At 40.3% G+C, this 18,481-nt stretch overlaps 3 long non-coding RNA genes across 4 annotated transcripts in view; 2 read left to right on the top strand and 1 right to left on the bottom strand.

The window, feature by feature from the left end:
* The first annotated feature begins 2,171 nt into the window (after positions 1–2,171).
* Positions 2,172–18,481, top strand: part of LOC119027630 — a 29,744-nt gene continuing 13,434 nt past the window's right edge. The window contains exon 1 of the long non-coding RNA XR_005077441.1: positions 2,172–2,328. This is a non-coding gene — a long non-coding RNA (uncharacterized LOC119027630). The remainder of the gene's footprint in view (positions 2,329–18,481) is intronic.
* LOC119027640 lies at positions 5,588–6,666 on the top strand. The gene is made up of 2 exons (XR_005077452.1): positions 5,588–5,827; positions 6,042–6,666. It is a non-coding gene; the product is annotated as an uncharacterized LOC119027640 (long non-coding RNA).
* LOC119027636 lies at positions 12,200–14,456 on the bottom strand. 2 transcript variants are annotated; one of them, XR_005077448.1, is made up of 2 exons: positions 14,395–14,456; positions 12,200–13,476 (listed from the first exon to the last, which is right to left on the bottom strand). It is a non-coding gene; the product is annotated as an uncharacterized LOC119027636 (long non-coding RNA). The 2 variants fall into 2 exon arrangements; XR_005077447.1 differs by having other exon boundaries at positions 14,371–14,441.

The following is an 18,481-nucleotide window of genomic DNA, read 5'->3' as shown; positions in this document are numbered from 1 at the left end:
TAGTATTACTATGTATTTGTCAAATCATGACATCTTAAGTTGTTTCTTTCCCAGCTTCCTCTCGTACATATCAACATGTGATTAAAGCATACAGACAGCTGCAGTTTCTCTTCTTTCCACAGAACACAGTGCATGATGGGAAACACTCAGCTTTTCCCCTGATGCAAAGACGATGGTTTGAAGTTTTCTTTATATCTAAATGTAACTACATGATTTTATTTGACCTATTAAATGATGCCATATTGAAATAAAAAAACAGTCTGTCATATCAATGGATCTATTATCAGTATGTTCACATTATAAACAGAACATCAGGTGAAGGCAGCGCATCGTAACAATGTTCATCAGAAGGCAAATATAAAAAAAATATAGATGAAAACGTCACTTCCTGAGTAGATGTCAGCAGTCTGTGTTTGAGTGTTGGCCAGTGATGAAAGTCGCAAGTTGAGCCAAAGTTACTTTCTCATCCTCACAGCACAGACATTAAATACAAAACATTAAGATGTTTCTTTCCTTGTAAAAAGAGTCAGTTTGTGGCCTCATCACTGTCGAAGCCTGTGTGAAGGTTTTGTTTTCTTTCTTTTAGCCATGAATCACATTTTTTACCGTAAATATTTACAATTTTACAAATACAGTAACTAAGAGTAACTAATAAAAACTGCTCCTCTTTCCATCAGGGGAAAAGTTGAGTGTTTCCCATCATGCACTGTGTTCTGTGCAGAGAAGAGAAAAAAATGGTCAACAATGAAAACAGGAAGTTGACACCTCTCGCGGGAGGCTGGTCTTAATGCGTAGTATTTCGTAGGAAAAAAAAGGATAATAGAAGTAACCGTTGAGTCAATCTTCACCTTGTCTTACTGGAACGATGAGAACCAAAGACATCATCTGTTCTCCTGAATTCAGACGACGTTATATGTAAGTACGAAAACTAATGTATGTGCTGAGAATCCTTATGTTGTAATCACGACACTTTGGCCGGGAGTAAATTTGCACTCGTGTGTTTGATTAGACTATATCGATGAAACTAACCAGAGTGAGTGATAATATTTACCTCTACCTTCTCTACATCGATGAGTTCCCGTAAGGTCATCGTAGCAGTAGATATATTCAAATACAAGTACAATCACAATATAAGGGCCAAAATAGAAGCAATAACAAACAATAAAGTGCTGTATACAATATGCAAAAACACAAAAGATAAAAGTACTGTATACAATAAAATACTTAAGCAGTTATAAAATAGGATAAAATACTGAGGTAAATAAAATAAAACGCTGAGGTAAGTGGAACATGAGGTGCCAGATCTACACAGTTAAATACATATTTTCGGTGCATTTCAAGTGTTTTTATTATGAAAAACAGAAGAAATCAAAAAAGTGTTTTTGTTGCGAAGTTTTCTCCATTTAATTTGTTTAACCAAACAGCTGCAGATGTGTTTTTACTGCGTCACTGTCAAATCTGTTGGACTGAACTCTCCGTCTTCACAGTTTAAACACTGGCGCCATCTTGTGTCAGAAGTGCAAAACAGCAGCTTAGCGTTTGCATCAACACCGTGTCCAGTCAGGAAGTCACTGTGTGTAATAAGCAGTATAATAATGACAAAGGAGTATTGTAAAGACTGAAGACAGACTGTAGATGTTGGTTGTGGTACATGTGAGGACTGAACTGTGATCACATGACTCTTCACCTCTGTCTCCTCTCACAGGGAGAAGATGATCTGCAGGATCCTGCTGCTCATCAGCCTCAACTGTGTCTGTGGTTAGTTTACAGCTTCACTTTATTACACTGTGATTCAATCAATCAGTTAAAGTCGCCCACATGTGAGCAAACAGTTGATGTTGATGAGCCTCTGCAGCTCTGAGACGTCACTAAACTGTCCACAGAAACATGTAGATGGAGTTTAAAGGCTGCCATGTTAAAGCTGTCAGTGTGTCTGCTCCTCACTTTCCCTCTCTGTCTCCTCAACAGGAACATTTGTAGTGAATGTGACACAGACCTCCTATCAGGCAGAGGAGAACCACAACATCACACTGGAATGGACGTTCACAACCACAGCTGACACTTCCCCCGACTCCCTTTTTATCTTCTGTGAGATGAGAACTGATCACAAAGTCTCAGTCCTGTTTGAACTACATGGAGGTGTTGTGGTCCCAGAGTCTCGGGATCAACAGTTTGTAGGACGAGTCCAGTGGGACAAAGACGTCCTCAGAGACGGGCGACTCAGACTTCATGTCTCCAGACTCAGGACTGAGGACTCAGGCTGGTACCTGTGTGATGTGAGGACAAACTATGGTGTGGAATTTGGTGAATGTCGGCTCAACGTCTCTGGTGAGTTGGTTGAGTAGAAGTCAGCAGAACTTTAACAATTTCAATTCAGCAGCTTTTTTTTGATCAATAAGAACCTGAAGAAAAGTATTGAGGATGACCATTATTCTTCACATCATTCGCACAGTATCTGAGAAATAAGTCACAACTTCAGCTGTTCTGTTGTTTGGTCTCTTTACAGCAGCGAGGAATTGGCCCGAACCTGAGAGACCCAACACAGACACACCTGAGAGACCGAACAGTGAGAGAGCGAACAGGGTCAGTTGGGGAATGATCTTCCTCTACTGTGGACTGGGACTGACAGTAGCTGTGGGTGTTGTGTGGTTTCTTCATCGCCTTTATTTATTCACTGTCTTGTCTAAGAAACAAAGTCCAGTGGAAGATTTAATAAAAGTTACATCTCAGCAGGATCACTGTTAACAGTTTGATCAGCGTAGCAGAAGGTTAACACATCCATAAAACACATCCTGCCTTCATGTTGTTCAGTAAGTGTCCATGATATAAGAGTCAGAGGAGATAAACAATAATGGAGTTGATGAAGGAAACCTTGTTCTTCACCTTTGTTGTCCATTATTTTGACAGGACTTCTCATCAAACTCTGTCACTTATTAGACAGATCTGAAATCTGCTCTGTGTTCACTTTACTGAAATAATGCTGAGAAACATGTCAACCTCATACACCACGTGTAGCAACTCTGTGCATTTTATATTGTTAACTTTTCCATTTCCAGCTCTATATGATTGATTAGCCCTTAATAAGATATGACATTAACACTGACAGTATATCCTGTATATCCTGTACTGGCCTCCTGCAGGATGTAAAGAAGAATCAAGTGAAATTTAGAGCAGAGAACATTCACTTTGCAATGTATGTTTGTTATGTTCACATTTCTGTTTGTGTTGTTTTATTGTCAAGATTTTATTTACTGTCTAGATTGTAAGAACAGATTTAACTTTCCCTCGTGGAACTTTAACATCTTCTTGTTGTAATGCTGCAGTTCAAACTGAAATGAAGTGCTGCTGTTTGATTTGTGTTTGTCCATTCAACATCCTTCACTGTCAGATCTCTAAATGTCACAGCTGGTTCAGTAAATCACTGTATGGAGAGTTTTCACTCTGTGCCTTCTGATCGTTACAGTACACTGCCTCTCCTAATCTTCTGTTTATAATGTGTACATACTGTAAATAAATCTATATTTATATGAGAGATGTTGTTTTGACTCCTCTCTAAGTCTGCTAATATCCCAGGAGATGTAGTCAAAGAGTTTATCAGCAACAAAGTTTAAATAATAAACTTTATTAACACTCTGAAACAGTTACAAACTGACTTTCAGGCCACATTAATGAATAGAATATAAAAAGACAGACAAGAGATGAATCAATGTGCTTTTATTGCTTCAGTGTGTCACAAATCACATAATGAAAAATGCAAATGGTAACATATTTTCAAATGGCGTCTTTGAGTTCTTGGAGACATTTATTAACTTAATATAAATCTGATATACAATGTTTTCTACAGGACGCACCAGGAAGAAGAAGAATTACGCTTAAGCTGTTTTAGTGAGACGTTATTAACATGTTGACTGCAGACAGTCTTCAGATGATTCTTAGTGTTGCTGCTTTACATTCGTCTGGGTTAAACTTTACATTTCTCTCTCGTCACAACGCTGTGCTGATGCTCCGGTGCGGTTCAGGTGCCAAACCCACTCAGTCAGGATTCAGAAAACATCTCGGTTTGGTTTTGGTGTTGTAGTCGACCATAAAACAGCTGATGTGCCCAGGTGTCCTTACAGAAACACCTTGTTCTCCCACAGACATTTAGGTAACTGTGTTAAAACTGTGTTCGCCATGTTGTTGTTGTCGGATGTCGATGTATCCGGTTTGCAGACACATTAACTTCTAGCAATATCGGCTGTTCTGTGACATTTAACACATCAGCTGTCAGCACATTACTTAACACTGAAATAAGAACAAACTAGTTTAAGTGGACAAGAAAACTGAAAATATACAATATGTTTTTCTAATTTCTCACAATATCTGAAAATGATCCAGATGCAGATCTGCAGTTTTTAGGTGTAATAATATTTATAATTAGCAAATATTGACCATATACAATATTCATTTTCCCATTTACTTATATTGTAATTTTATTTTTTTGAAAAAGCTGAATATTTGAAAAGTACAAGGCTGAAAGAGCTTAAAACGCTGAACATTTTGATTGTTTCTCTGAATGTATGCTGAATTAGTAGCAGAACGAAATTTGAAAAATTCCCCATAAAAATAAATGGGAAAGATTTTTTCGCTCGTCATCTCTGGAAACACTTTTCAAACTCAACCGTTCACTGATTGGGTTGAGAAATAAACTGCTGCTCTGTGCAACACAGGACGTATCACACTGCAGACTTCTCTCAGCTAAATCTTTGATACATTTGGTTTCTGCTGTGGTCGTTCCTCTCAAACTGCACTGCTGTCCTGGTATTTATGTGGATGCAACTTGACTTGTATATCTGACCCAAACGCTGCTCAACCATCAGAACGTGACAGAGAGCTTAGGGTGTCGACCTGGCCTCCAAATTGTTGTGCACCCAATTCGACTGAGCATCCATCGAACGTGCTGGAACAAGTCTGATCCATGAGGGTCCCACCTCGCATCCCAGAGGACTCAAAGGACCCAGACACCTCTGGATACCCTCAGAGGTTCCGTGTCCATGACCCGACAGGTCAGAGCCAAGTTCACTCCACAGTGTCGCCTCCAGGGATCCGACATGTTCCGTCACATCGTAACAGATGTTCAGATGGATTGGCATTCTTATTTATTTTTTATTTCTTGTATGTAAAAACCACAGGAGCCGATGAAACAGGTGTCATATTTATCATTGATCAGAGCGTAAGAGATGTGTCTGACAGGTACTTTATATTTCATACTTGTTCTGTTAGCACCAGACAAGCTGCGAGCAGGGACAGCAAAAACATAAATAAATACATTAAAAATATAAAAATAAAGTGGATTTGAGACCGAACAATTCTTTGCTCAGCCATTTTTTATTTGGTTACTGAAACATCTACAAGAGCTTTGTTGGTTCTCCACTGTGTGCTGTTAGACAAGGAATCAGTTGTGTGTGTGTGCATGTGTGTGTGTTTGAGATCAAAGCAACAGAATCAGACCAATAGAATAGAACCAATAGCATCCAGCCAATAGAATCAAAGCAATAGAATCAAAGCCAAACAGAACCTCCGTTCCATCAAAGCAACATTCCATTCTGATTTAACAGTAGGTCAACAGGACAACATCTCTTCAGTCCAGCTCTTAGTCTACCACTAACACAGCTGAGAAAACGTAAGAGCACTAACACAACGAGAAGCGTAAAGAGAAAGACGTCTGATACGGACAATTCTTTTCAGAGACAACAGCATTTTTCTGAGTCAGATTATACCAGGCGAACAACGTTCTCCATGAAAAACTGGACAGAATCAGTGAGCCACAACATGATATCAGCCAAGGGTATGAAACTGAAATCATGACAGTGAGACAACACGCTGAAACTCGGCGAGGAAGCCAAGGCTCACAAAAACTCATTGCTGAAATGCGTGGGGCTGCTTGACAGCACCGTACCCTGAACTTTCAGACGAGACTCAAGTCCTTGAGGAGGAGCTGTGAGACCAGCAGGCGTCCACCTCCACTGCAGCATTCTTTAAACCGATTGATTTGTCTCTAGACTCTGAGGAGGAGCTGCTGCACCAGTGGCCGTTGACTTATACAGCACCGGCCCTTGAAGAGTTTGACGTGCCTCTAGACTCTGAGGACGAGGACCTGTGTGATGAGTGGGGGCTCCCCTTAATATCACTGGATCTTCAACAGCTAGACTCTTGGAAGAATCTCCCAGTCAAAACAAAAAAATCTTTCTGGAAGAGAATATCTGACTTTTTCCAACGGTTGATGAAGTTTAAGAAATAAGATGCAAGCTGTCACATTTGCTCATCAAAACATGAGCTTGAGTTGATCAACCATCAAACTGAAGACCTCTCTACTGTGGACAGCCAGTAGATACCACATGTCACCTGTGGTCGGGCATGAGGGGGGCAGTCCATCACTGTTACCTCCCACAGCAGCACACATATAACTTGCAGACATTGTACAGGGAGCTAATCAGAAATGTTCCCCCCACTGTGTCAGTAGCTCTGAGCTGTATGTGTGCCGTCTGTGTGGAGTCAACATGTCCTCCCCAGGTCTCTGTGGGTCTCTTCCGGGTGCTCCGGTTTCCTCACAATTTTTAAAATAATCATTGAAATTTGGATTTGAATTTTAAGAAACAAAGAAATAAAATTCTTGTGCAAATTGCTTTATTTTGTAGTATGTAGCAGTTGTACAGTAATGTATGGAAAATGTCAGACATAGTCTTTCTTGAGGTGAGAACACATTTTACCCCTCAAGAGGTATTGAAGTTTTTGCACACTGTCAACATGGTCTGTCTAACACCCTGATCAAGAGGGACATAACATTCATTCAGTGATGAAAACCAGCTGAGTGAAACCTCTCCGAGCTTTGATCGCTCTTTGAAGATGTACTCAGGCAGCGCTGCACATGAAACACACTTATCAATATCAGCACACGCTCAGAAGGAGAGGGCTAATATGTCAATGCAAAGTTAAGTTTATTATATTCAAAATTACTTTAATAATATTAATAATAAACTTTATTTACATAACACCTTTAAAAAGAGAGTTTTCAAAGTGCTTTGAAACTCAGCAAGACAATATTACAGAATAAAGTCGAGCCAAATGCAAAGAAGCCGACTTGAATGTGTGTTAAAACAAGAAGGCAGAACAGAGAACGTAAAAACACAGAAAGACAAAGCAAAGCATAATCACGCCGTAAGCGCAACTTTTAAGATTGACCGTATTTTCGTTTTTTGGTCAAACTCATTTTCAATGGAGTGCTAGGTGCAAATACTATGTTAGCATCAAAATCACTATTTTTAAAACAGTAAGAAGGCTCGACAGGAGAAATATGAAGAGACACTTGACAACACTGCAGCACAAGGCTTTTTGGTTCTAGTGCATTTTTCTTGTAAACATTAATTCTTGTTTATTGCACTGCAGACTACGTTGATGCACTGTTGGACCTGATCTTCGAGAAGGTTTTCCAGGACCCTGGCCCATATGTGAACGAGGTGCTGAAACTTACAATCCCTGAAGACCTCTCGGCTCAGTATGAAAGATCCAACAAGCTGGATGTTATAGCCAGTTATGTGCCAAGGTTCAATCAAGGACAGGTCTGAACCTAACATACTGTCCTTCAGCGTCAGGGAACTCTGCACGAATCCTCAGCACCACACAGGCAGCACAGCTCTCACTCTCCACCCCAGAAAGCACCAGCACCAGCTTACAAAGCTTCTGTAGGCTAGGTATCTATATTGGCTGGACACAATTCAGTAGAAAGTCAGCACTGAATGTTCACATCCATGGCAACTGGCAAGTTTAACTGTTCCACTTTAGATATTTATTTTGTATGTCTACAATTGTTTCTTGCAATAAAACATCTCTCCCAACTGTTCTGTGTGTTTTCATTGTTTGATATGTAGTTTTCATGTTACCAAGTAAAAGATAGTAAAGATAAACTATAAGCAATGTAAGACAGAGGAAGCAGTTATGTACTTCATAACACTTTTGCAATAAATTAACAATATTTATGGGCCTAAAAAGCTTACTGCACTATTCCCCTCAGACGTAAAGGTCCGTAGTCTGCCAGAAAAATGTTCAGTGCATTCTTCAGTGAAACCACATTCAGGCAGACAGGTTCTAGGCCAGGATGGTCCAGCATGCATGATGGTTGCTCAGGAAGCTGCTGTAACTTAGTCTTCGTGTAACCTAGAAGTTATGAAAGGTAAGTGAGTGACAATGGATTAAAGAAAAGAGACTGCAAAATAACAACCTTGTTTGCCCAGTGTTCACCCAGTGTGGTAATTTCCATACAGCGGATATTCTCGGGCTCTGTAGGCACTTGTTTTTAAGCAGAATTTATTTTATTCATTGGAAACTACATAGCCAATCAATCACGTTGCGTTATTTCTTTTGTAATATTTAAAGTTTATAAACTGTGAACTGGAACCGGTTCAAAAACTATACTGCTGGTAGAGAGGTGACGAGAGGCAACTGTGGCTCATTGAAAACTAAAGTTGTTGGAAATTGCTAGCTAATTTCAGGTCGTCACTGCAAATAACAGCAGGTTCTCAATTGACTTACCTGGCCACATAAAGGTGAGTAATAATGCGGGGTTATGCTTTTCTCTTGTAACGGCAATTGCTAAATTGCATCCGCGTTACTGCAACTGAAGAGCAGTAAACGCCAGTCGAGGTTTGGCTAAGCTTTGTTATGTGAACACTCGAGGCAGGAGAAGGGGGTTGTGATCTGTAACAGTGCGGGGCAGACGGCTACTAAGCCCGTCAAACTTTCGTTTGTCTATGCAGTAACAAGGAACAAGTAATGTCGAGGTAAAACAAAAAAAAAAAGTAAACTAATAACCACTGAGAAACATCCATGGACAGTGTGGCCAAGACACAAAAATCAGATGCCGTAACTGTGGTGGTGAACATAGTGCTGCTTATGGAGGGAGTCCTGTTCAAAGGCAAGCCAGAGAGCTGCAGAAATATAAAGTAACAAACCAGGTGTCTTATAGAGACGCAGGTAAAAAGTAAAGGACAGTCAGCGAGTCAGACTCAGTGCTGTGCACGTGATGAACAGTGCAAGTTAGTCTGAGAACCAACAAGAAGAGATTCTGCTTCCTACAACAAATCCATTCATAGATGCACATTTGCATCTTTGGAAACTTTGTGATCTTGAATTGAATCTAAAATCAGTTTGAGTGAGTTTTTATTAGTTTGGCTTCACAACATGAGTTTGTATAGATGGAGCCACTGGTGGAGCTGCAGAGTTTAAGAGGTGAAGTCACGACGTCTTTATTGAAGCAGCAGCACGTTGTCATTAATATTAATGAGAGCTCTTTGTCACCTTTTGTATTTTAGAGGTTTGAACCTGCGTCCTGTTGGGTTCAGATGTTTGGAGTTTCCATTTTCTCATTTTCTTTTTGAACAGATTATTAATCACTGAATGATTTCAAGCAGGAACATTGTCTTCTAAACTCACATCATTTATTCTTTATTCAGATTGAGTGGCTGCTGGTTGTCAAAGATCGGCTGTGCTTCTCTGGTCTCAGCTCTGAAGTCCAACCCCTCCCATCTGAGAGAGCTGGACCTGAGCTGGAACAAGCTGAAGAAATCAGACGTGAAGCTGTTTTCTGATCTGAAGGAGAGTCCAGACTGCAGACTGGAGACTCTGAGGTCAGTAGAGGGTTGGAGTCAGTTCATGCTGGTTTCAGCAGTATAACACAGTATCAAAGTAAAGATCCAGTATTTCCTGCTTTCCTCAGTGAAGCTGTGAGAGGAGAACAGTCAGCCAATCAGACGAGCCAGAAGCTTGTTGTGATCGTGTGTTTGAGTTGATGTGAAGACGACTGTTGTTGTTGTGTTCATGTCTACAGGAAATAAAGCTGATCACAGCTGACAGCATCACAGGATGTATAGAGACAGTGTCCTCATTCATCAAACTGTCAGAGCATCAAATCTGATCTCAAAGTGTTTGTTCTCTCATTTCAACACTGAAGAACTCATCAGTTCATCTTTGTCACAGCTCTCAGATCAGTCTGACTGAAGGCTCTTATTTCAGAGAACCGTCATTACATTTAGTAACCATGTGGTCTGGATACAGACCAGAACCTCTGCTGAAGTCCAGAAACCACAGCTGATGTTTTACTTGTCAGACTGAGATATTTTTAAATTAGATGAAATATTGAAATGTGACTGATACTCTGACAGCCATCCATCTTTAAAGTGAGCTGTGAGTATCTGTGTTCCTGCAGTAATGATGCGTTCAGGGACTGTCAGCAGTTTATTTCCACTGTGTCCTTCAGTGAAACCTGCAGAGTAAACAGACTTGATGTCCAAAGTGTCTGCAGGTCTGTGAGCTTCACTCCAACACGTTAACATGAAGCTGAAAGGAAGCTGGCTACGCTACACAGCTGCTCCACTTGTGGTCTGAACAGGACTGAAGTCCTGCTGGTCTTTATATCACTGACTGACAGCTGATGGAGGGAGTCTCTGGAAACACTCATTTATCACTTCTGCTGTCTCTCTGCTTCTCTCATCAGGTGGAGGTCATCTGTGTTTGAGTGGTGAGAAAGGTGGAGGTGTTGAGAGGATCAGCTGTGTCCTGATGATCCACAGAGGTTGAAGCAGCACCATCAGCTGGTGGGTGGAGAGGCTCTGACTGGGCCGTGTTACTGGGAGGTGGAGTGGAGAGGAGAGCTTCATCCAGCAGTGACTGACGGACCAATCACTACTAGTGGAGATGACTGTCAGTGCTGCAGTGTGAACTGCTCTGAGATCAGCTCTGAGGTCAATGTCAGAATGCAGAAGTCTGCAGCTTCATATTCATCAGTGCAAGATTATTTCTGGATCTGTCTTCTTTATTCTGTCTGTTTATATTTTGTTTTGCACATGAATCTCTCTTTATATTATTATGAACATGTAAAGTCAAATGTTTATTCTTCTGTAATGAGCAAAAAAGGAATTTATTAGTTTGATGGTTCCACTTGTGTTGATCGACGTCATCAATTAAGAAACAGTTCAGCTTTTTATCACTGCAGCAACTACGACCACCATCAGTGGATATTAAGGGGGGACAGGGGAGTCCAGTCCACTCTAGCTGTTGGGTACTTAGCCTGTATCCTTCAAGACCTTTGTTTGTTCACACTGAACAAAAAGCTGCTCCAGTGTGTCCTTTCATACAGCTCGCATCCGTTTGTAGAACGAAAAGAGGCGTGACGGTACACGTCAAAACGTTTCCACCTGTACGTCTAAACTAAATCTGTAAATCTAAACACGTCTCAACAAACTGTTAATGATTGTTGGGATGCTGTTATAAAACGCTGTGATGGAGATTCTGACTCACCACGTGTCGTGCAAAGTGATGAAGAAGTGTTTTGCTCTAAATGACATCATCATATAATCACCATCAGCACATAGACTCTGTCTGGCTTGGACACACACTTGGACCTGCTGTGAAACAGTTGAGGTGTAAAACTCCAGCTCCTGTTTTAACTCCAGCTGACTGATAACATCGTTATCAACACAAAACATTTAACACTGTTAGAAATGAACTCAGAGACGTAATCCAGGTCTCACAATATTAAAGTAATGGAACTAGATGACTTAACTTATGCTAATTAACACTGGAGAAAATGAATAACAATAAGATGACTTTAATGTTAACAAGTGTATATTCATATTGTCGTCATTTCCATGGAAGTGATTGTTCTGTTATTATATTGTAGTTAAGAATCATTTTATATTGAGAAATTGAAGTTGGATTATATTTTCAGGACCAGATCAATTCTGTGTTGCATATAAAAGGAATATTATGAATATGAATAGTTAAGCAGCGATGTTTGGAATGGTGAAACAGTCTTTTGACCAACACTTAGTCAGTTAAACTTTGTAGAAAGTTAAGAGAAGTTTTTTATTGTGTATGATTTAAGGTCGTCAATAAACAGATAAACGAAGACTTTTGGATTCCAGACTTTTATATTGTGACTTCAGCGTTGCTGCACTCACACCTATAGAATACATAGTTATCATGTCATTCTTTATCAACTAATTGTAATCTTGTTAATGAGCTCTTTTTTTACTAGATGTATCTGTACGTGTGTATGTTTTGTATCCAAATGACGTTCAATATGTTTTTAATGATGTAAATATGTTTTATTTGATTTCACTTTAACAGAAAATCTACAAAGAACATCGTGATTCCATCTCTAATGTTGATTTGTATGAAGTAGTTTATTATATTATTGTCATGCTGTTATCATATTATTTTCTGTCAGTTACAGTCATGTTGAGGTCAGATCCCTGCTGGAAGAGGCTGCAGGCATGAAACTCCTCCAGAAGAGGTCAGTAGAAGCATCTGTAAGATCCAGAACTGTGGAGTGTTTGCAGAGCAGGACTCAAGTTGAGCTCCAGTGTTTCTTTGTGCTTTATTTTCAAACAGGACAAAACACAACAAACATGAAAATAAAGCTTTAAAACCCAAATAGCTGTGATATGTTCACAAAACATCTATACAGTATATAACAATCATTACGTGGAGCTGTCTGGACATTCAGAGGCTCACTGTACATAAAATATATACAATTTGTACCTTAACAACAGACACAGACACATGATGGTGTTTTAAAAGAAACACAGTGTATTAAACCATCGTCACAGCAGTTAATCAATAGTGTTAAAAAATAACCTCCTCTTAGGACCAAATGTTCACCTGACACCTGAACTCATCCTCAACACTCCAACATTAAACAATCATTTATTCTCATGACTTATTTTTTACCAGTCCTTCCGTTTCTTTTCTGTTCTTGTGCGTTCTACAAACTTAACCTTGTTTCACGACCTCGTTATAAAACGATACGAGATGATTCATTTGAACCTGAATCGACAGAAAACCAGAATACTGTCTTCTGTCCTCGAGTCTCTTTCACACGTGAAATCCAGACGATATCCAGAAAACCAGATCAGGATAAAGTCCACATTTGCTTCTTGACACATGCAGCACACAACAGGACTGTCATGGATGACTAAACAGAATCCAGTTGGCAGTGATACGTGACTGAAACAGGCGTTGGTTGAAGTGTGGATGACATGAGGTGGAGGAGAAACAGCAGGCTGCGCTTCACAGGCCGAAGTCTCCCACATACACAAGAAGAATCAAAACAGATATAAAAAGCACCAGAGCAGAAACAGTGTGCAGCGTCCTCGTCCTCATGTATCAGTCTGGATAAAGATGTTTGTCAGACGGCTCCAGAACACAAATCTGAAGGTCTCGTTTCAATACGGCTCCACTGAAACTGTTAGACAACTCGACAAGCTCAAGTTTCCAGTCAATAACAAAATGTCTCGAGAGACCTGAGCACGTCTCAAGTTTATTTCCACTTCCTGTCCAGTTCATTCATTTCTTCATGGAAGATATATGCATGTGGTGCCGTCACAGCTTTTCTTTGGTTTCACTTGAGTGTTCCATGTTTTCCTTCATTATTTAGGATCCCTGCAAACACAATTTAACAGAATTCAGTCCTGAAACATATAACGTTCAAAACTCCTCTACAATAATGTAAATATCTCTGCAAACTTCAGATTTTGGGGTTTTGTCTTCACTTCATGGAACCATTTGAATGATCATGAATATAACATGATGCATGATGTGAACTTTTGCTTTGCTTCTTCCTGACAGCTGAACAGAAAAACAGTCAGCTTTGTTTTAATGATAATGAAAAAAGCTTTCAACTTCCAGTGAAGGAGAAATGTTTAGAGATATAAAACGCCAGATTTCTCAAGTTTAATATACAGAATACTCATTTTAAAGGTCTTGTTGTACTCTTGTCCTTAGGTGCTGTTTTTTTCAGAGTTAAAAAGATATTACAGTTAGTTCACAACACAGGCAAAATACAAGATCATGCAAAATTATTGATACTCTTATTCTTATTCTTATTATTATTCTTACTGTTATTACCAACAGGGAGGTCCCTGGTGGTTGGACTAATTTTGGGCACACTACACTGTATAACAGTGAAGTTATTGGACTTTTTCCAAATAGAAATTCCTCAAAATGATGCCAAACTACAATTGTCCAAACTAACAGCTGCAGTATAACCAGCAGGAGGCCACTGATGTGTGCAGTGATGTTGGTGACAGTAACAGTGAAGTTATTGAATGTGTTTTGTAGCTTCTCTTTTCGGTGTTGCACTTTGTAGACGGTCCCTGCACCCTCGTCTCACAGCCGGCTGATCATAGAGACCAGAGTTCCTGTCCAGCCCGGAGGAGCTGGTTCTGATGGAAACACGGTTGGAGCTCGTTGTCTTCCTCACTACAGTAGGAACGAGTCGTCGCTCGTGTTTTAACAATGTTTCGCTCATGAGTTATTGATCCGGGAAGTTCGAACCTGTGAATATATTTCCAACTTTACCGATACGAACTCCCACAGAGGCGGAGCCATCCTGGGGTGGAGCGTTGCCATGGAGATCCAGCTCGGTGGATCTCCATGGCAACAGCTACAGCGTCAAGTTCCGCAGCGAGCTGATGTTCCAGAGACAGTCGGAGAGACGCGGACTGACGACGAAGACCACACATGCAGCCAGTAAGAAACCACAGCGAGTCATTTCTGCTGATCAGTCTGAACCCTGACGGCAGAAGACGAAGCTGAGCCGCTCTGTGTGTCTGTTTTCATGGAGCTGTGAAGCCGCAGACATTGCTCACTAGTGAGGGCCCTGCGATGAACTGGCGACTTATCCTGCCCTCGCCCTGAGACAAGGCTGGGATTGGCTCCAGCAGCAACACCCCGCAACCCCATGGAAAGGGATAAGCGGTTGGGACAATGACATGACATGACCTCTTTAATGATTCAAACTGATGTATAAAACTTATATCAAGTTGTAAACATGTGACACTGAGACATCATCAGTGGCGCCTGCAGAAATTTTTCATAGGGGTGGCCAGGTGGGGCCACTTAAAATCTTGGGGTGGCACACCGAAACTAAAAAGTCATAATTTCAAGAAATTTTATTTTATTAGTGCCATTATTACTGTCTTTTTATTATACTGTAGTACATAGGTTGGCAGAAAACTATCAGAAAAACCTGAGGAAGCGCCTATTGATAAACTTGTTGTCTTTATTATGCTATATTTAATGTCACTAATGATCTAATGTGCATAGACTAATAACAGTACAGTTAACATTTTGAGTCTCACAACATAATAACTGTTTTATTTTGCTATGTATATGTGTTAGGTGATTCTTTTTCAAATTGGCTAGTTATGTTATCATTATTCACTTACAGTGTACATTATTGCAATCAAAACAGAAACAGCAGGTACTACCAGATACAAACAGAAACCCTTTATTCTGATTCTGACATGTTTTAGACACAGTCATAACTTTGCTATTTGTAAACATACAAATTTCCAATCATCTTTCTCATTACCAGGCTTACATTTCAGAACAACTTTTTCTCCTGTTTCAGATCCTCAATGCTGCAGTTGTATTTTCAGAACAACTTTATTCGCCTGTTGCTGTGTTTTTTGGCAAGCAGATCCACAAACTCATCAAGATTTATGGCCTTAGCCCTTCTTGATTCCACACTGAGCACCCCCAAATTGCTTAAACGCTCATCAGTCATGGTACTTCTCAAGGCTGTTTTGATTAGCTTTAGCACAGAAAAACTGCGCTCACAGGATGCGGTGCTCACAGGTAATGCAAGTGCAATTTTGCACAGTTTAAACATCTCATGGAATACCTCCCTATATGGCTCCAGAAAGACAGTGAGCTCCATTAAACTCTTTGGTGTTTCCTGACTACTAGTTCGCTTCCTCTCAAGAATGCGCTTGAGCTGGGGGATCTCATATTGCAGATCCTCAGTGCTGCAGTTGTATTGTGAGGCAAATGGAAACACTACATCTTTCTCACAAAATGTGGGACTGCTAGGATTCATGGCTTGTATCCCTTTCATTATGACACAGTTTTCTTTGGAAAATCTTCTCCTCACCTCAGAGAGAAGCACATCAATAACTGGAATAAATGAACCTGTCCGAAATGACTCCTTCTCTGTGTTAACTTGTCTTTGGACTATTGGATTGAACGTGTAATGCCCTTCAAGCCGAGAGCTTGGTCTGACCTGACGGCCTGGAGGATGTGTCACACTGATGTTGCATTGGTCAGTAAGGGTCAGAGTATTGTCCCAGATGTCATTAAAGAGAGAGCCTTCTCTGTAACTCTCTAATGTGTCAACAAGAGAGTCAACAAGTGTGACAGCTGTGCCCAAATCCAGTTGTGGGGACTGCAAAATATCTGACAGATATTTGATCTCAGCAAGAACACTGGTAAATGTTACAAGGAGGGCAACAAACTTGAGATCTATTTGGGCTAATAAACCTCTTGCCTCTGTAGCTCTGTCACCATTTTGCTCTTCTGATATTTCTTTTAGTAGACGCATGATGGCTGGCAGTCTGTCTCTCACTGTCTTGCAAGCATTATACCTACATGCCCACCGTGTGTCTATCAGCCTTTGTAACTCTCTTGGGGGGCCCTGAAACATCTCCCTCTGTATCTCAAGCCACCTTTGATGCACATATGACCCTGACACAAAGACATAAAGTTTCTGCAGAAGCGAAAAGAAGCAGTTAGCTTCAGGGATGCATTTCACACTGTCAACTAACACTAAATTTAAACAATGTGCGTTGCAGTGTACATAAAAAGCTAACGGGGCCTCTGATTTTATGCGTGCTTGCACACCTGTGTTCTTTCCGCTCATGACTGAGGCTCCGTCATATGCTTGCCCTACTAGATGGTTTTTGTAGTCAAGGCCATGGTTCTGCAAAATTTGTACTATTTTCTGTGAAAGTGCTGCAGCATCCAGGCGCTGTGCTGCCTCAAAGGCAAGGAAGCTTTCACATACTGACCCATTGTAATAGTATCTTATTACAAAGGACATCTGTTCCTTCTTGCTCATGTCTTTGGTCTCGTCAACCAAAATACTAAAAGCCTCACTTTGGGCTACTTCGGTAGTTATTGAGGTGCGGACCATTTCAGCAAGACAATCAAGAATTTCATTTTGGGTCTCATGCCCAAGGTACGTTGCGTTTCTTTGACCTGCCATTTTTTTTTTTTACCATGGGATTGTGTTTGGCCATCAGCTCCATGATGGAGAGAAAATTTCCTTTATTCTCACCCTCTGATTCTTTATGTGCTCTTTGTGCGATGTTTTGTGTAGCAGTGAGGAGCAGGGTTTCCCCGACAATTTTTATGTATTCTCGGTTTTCCCTCACTAACTTGTTATATTCAGCATTTAAGGAGGCTGAGAGAGAGGACGTGCTTTCTGTAGACTTTTGATATTCGGCCCATGCTAACATTGCATTAGTATGTACTTCGGATTTAGCATGGCCTAAAAGTCCCCCATCTTTGAAGGTTGCCTTTTTCCAATTTTTAAAACCCTCTTCAGATGTAAACGCCGAATCCCCTGAGTTGGGGAGACTGAAATGGCGACAGGCATAACAGAAGGCAGAGTCCTTACTTTGAGAATATTCCAGCCATTTATGTTTGCTGTACCAGTCTTTTGAAAAACACCGTCTTCTGTCCCCTTGATGGGTTCGCGGGAAGTTTTGCAGATGTGGCTGTTTTGGCTGTTCTGCTCTTGACTGCGAGATATCTATGATGCAACAAGAGGCAAAATCAGTTATGCTGACATTAAAATAATTATCATGATAGTAATAATAATACTTGGCCCCGCTCTATAGTAATTATTTAATAATCTACATGCATTTATATTCAAACTAATCAAACAAAATAAAAATGATTTTATCATAGTTAATAACTTATAAACACACTCTTTAAACATACATTTCTCCAGATGGCCTGGGGTGGCCGCGGCCACCCCAGGCCACTGGCTGATGGCGCCATTGGACATCATTCACATCACTGTCTCACAGGACATCAGGAGCTCATTACTCACTGTTTGACTGAATACTGATGAATGAATGTGTTTAACTGTGTACATCTGGCACCTCATGTTCCACTTACCTCAGCATTTTATTTTATTTACCTCAGTATTTTATCCTATTTCATAACTGCTTAAAAATTTTATTGTATACAGTACTTTTGTCTTTTGTGTTTTTGCATATTGTATATAGACATTATTGTTTGTTATTGTTTCTATATTGGCCCTTATATTTTGATTGTACTTGTATTTGAATATATCTACTGCTATGATGACCTTACGGGAAATCATCGATGCAGATATCATAAGGTAGAGGTAAATATCAACACTCACTCTGGTTAGTTTCATCGGTATAATCTAATCAAACACAATACGAGTGTTTGTCTCCCGCTCAAAGTGTCGCGATGACAACAAACGGATTCTCTGAGAATACATAATTTGTCGTACTTACATACCAGGTTGGCAGAAATGACAACATATAAAACTGCTCCTTACACAGACATTTCTTCTTTGACTCTCCACTTTTCACCATAATTTGTTGACGTAACAAACTCCCAAACAACT

The sequence above is a fragment of the Acanthopagrus latus genome, chromosome 10 (genome assembly GCF_904848185.1).
Source record: "Acanthopagrus latus isolate v.2019 chromosome 10, fAcaLat1.1, whole genome shotgun sequence".
Classification (NCBI taxonomy): Eukaryota; Metazoa; Chordata; class Actinopteri; order Spariformes; family Sparidae; genus Acanthopagrus; species Acanthopagrus latus.
The sequence above is the reverse complement of the archived record's forward strand: the minus strand, read 5'-3'. Positions and strand labels throughout refer to the sequence as shown.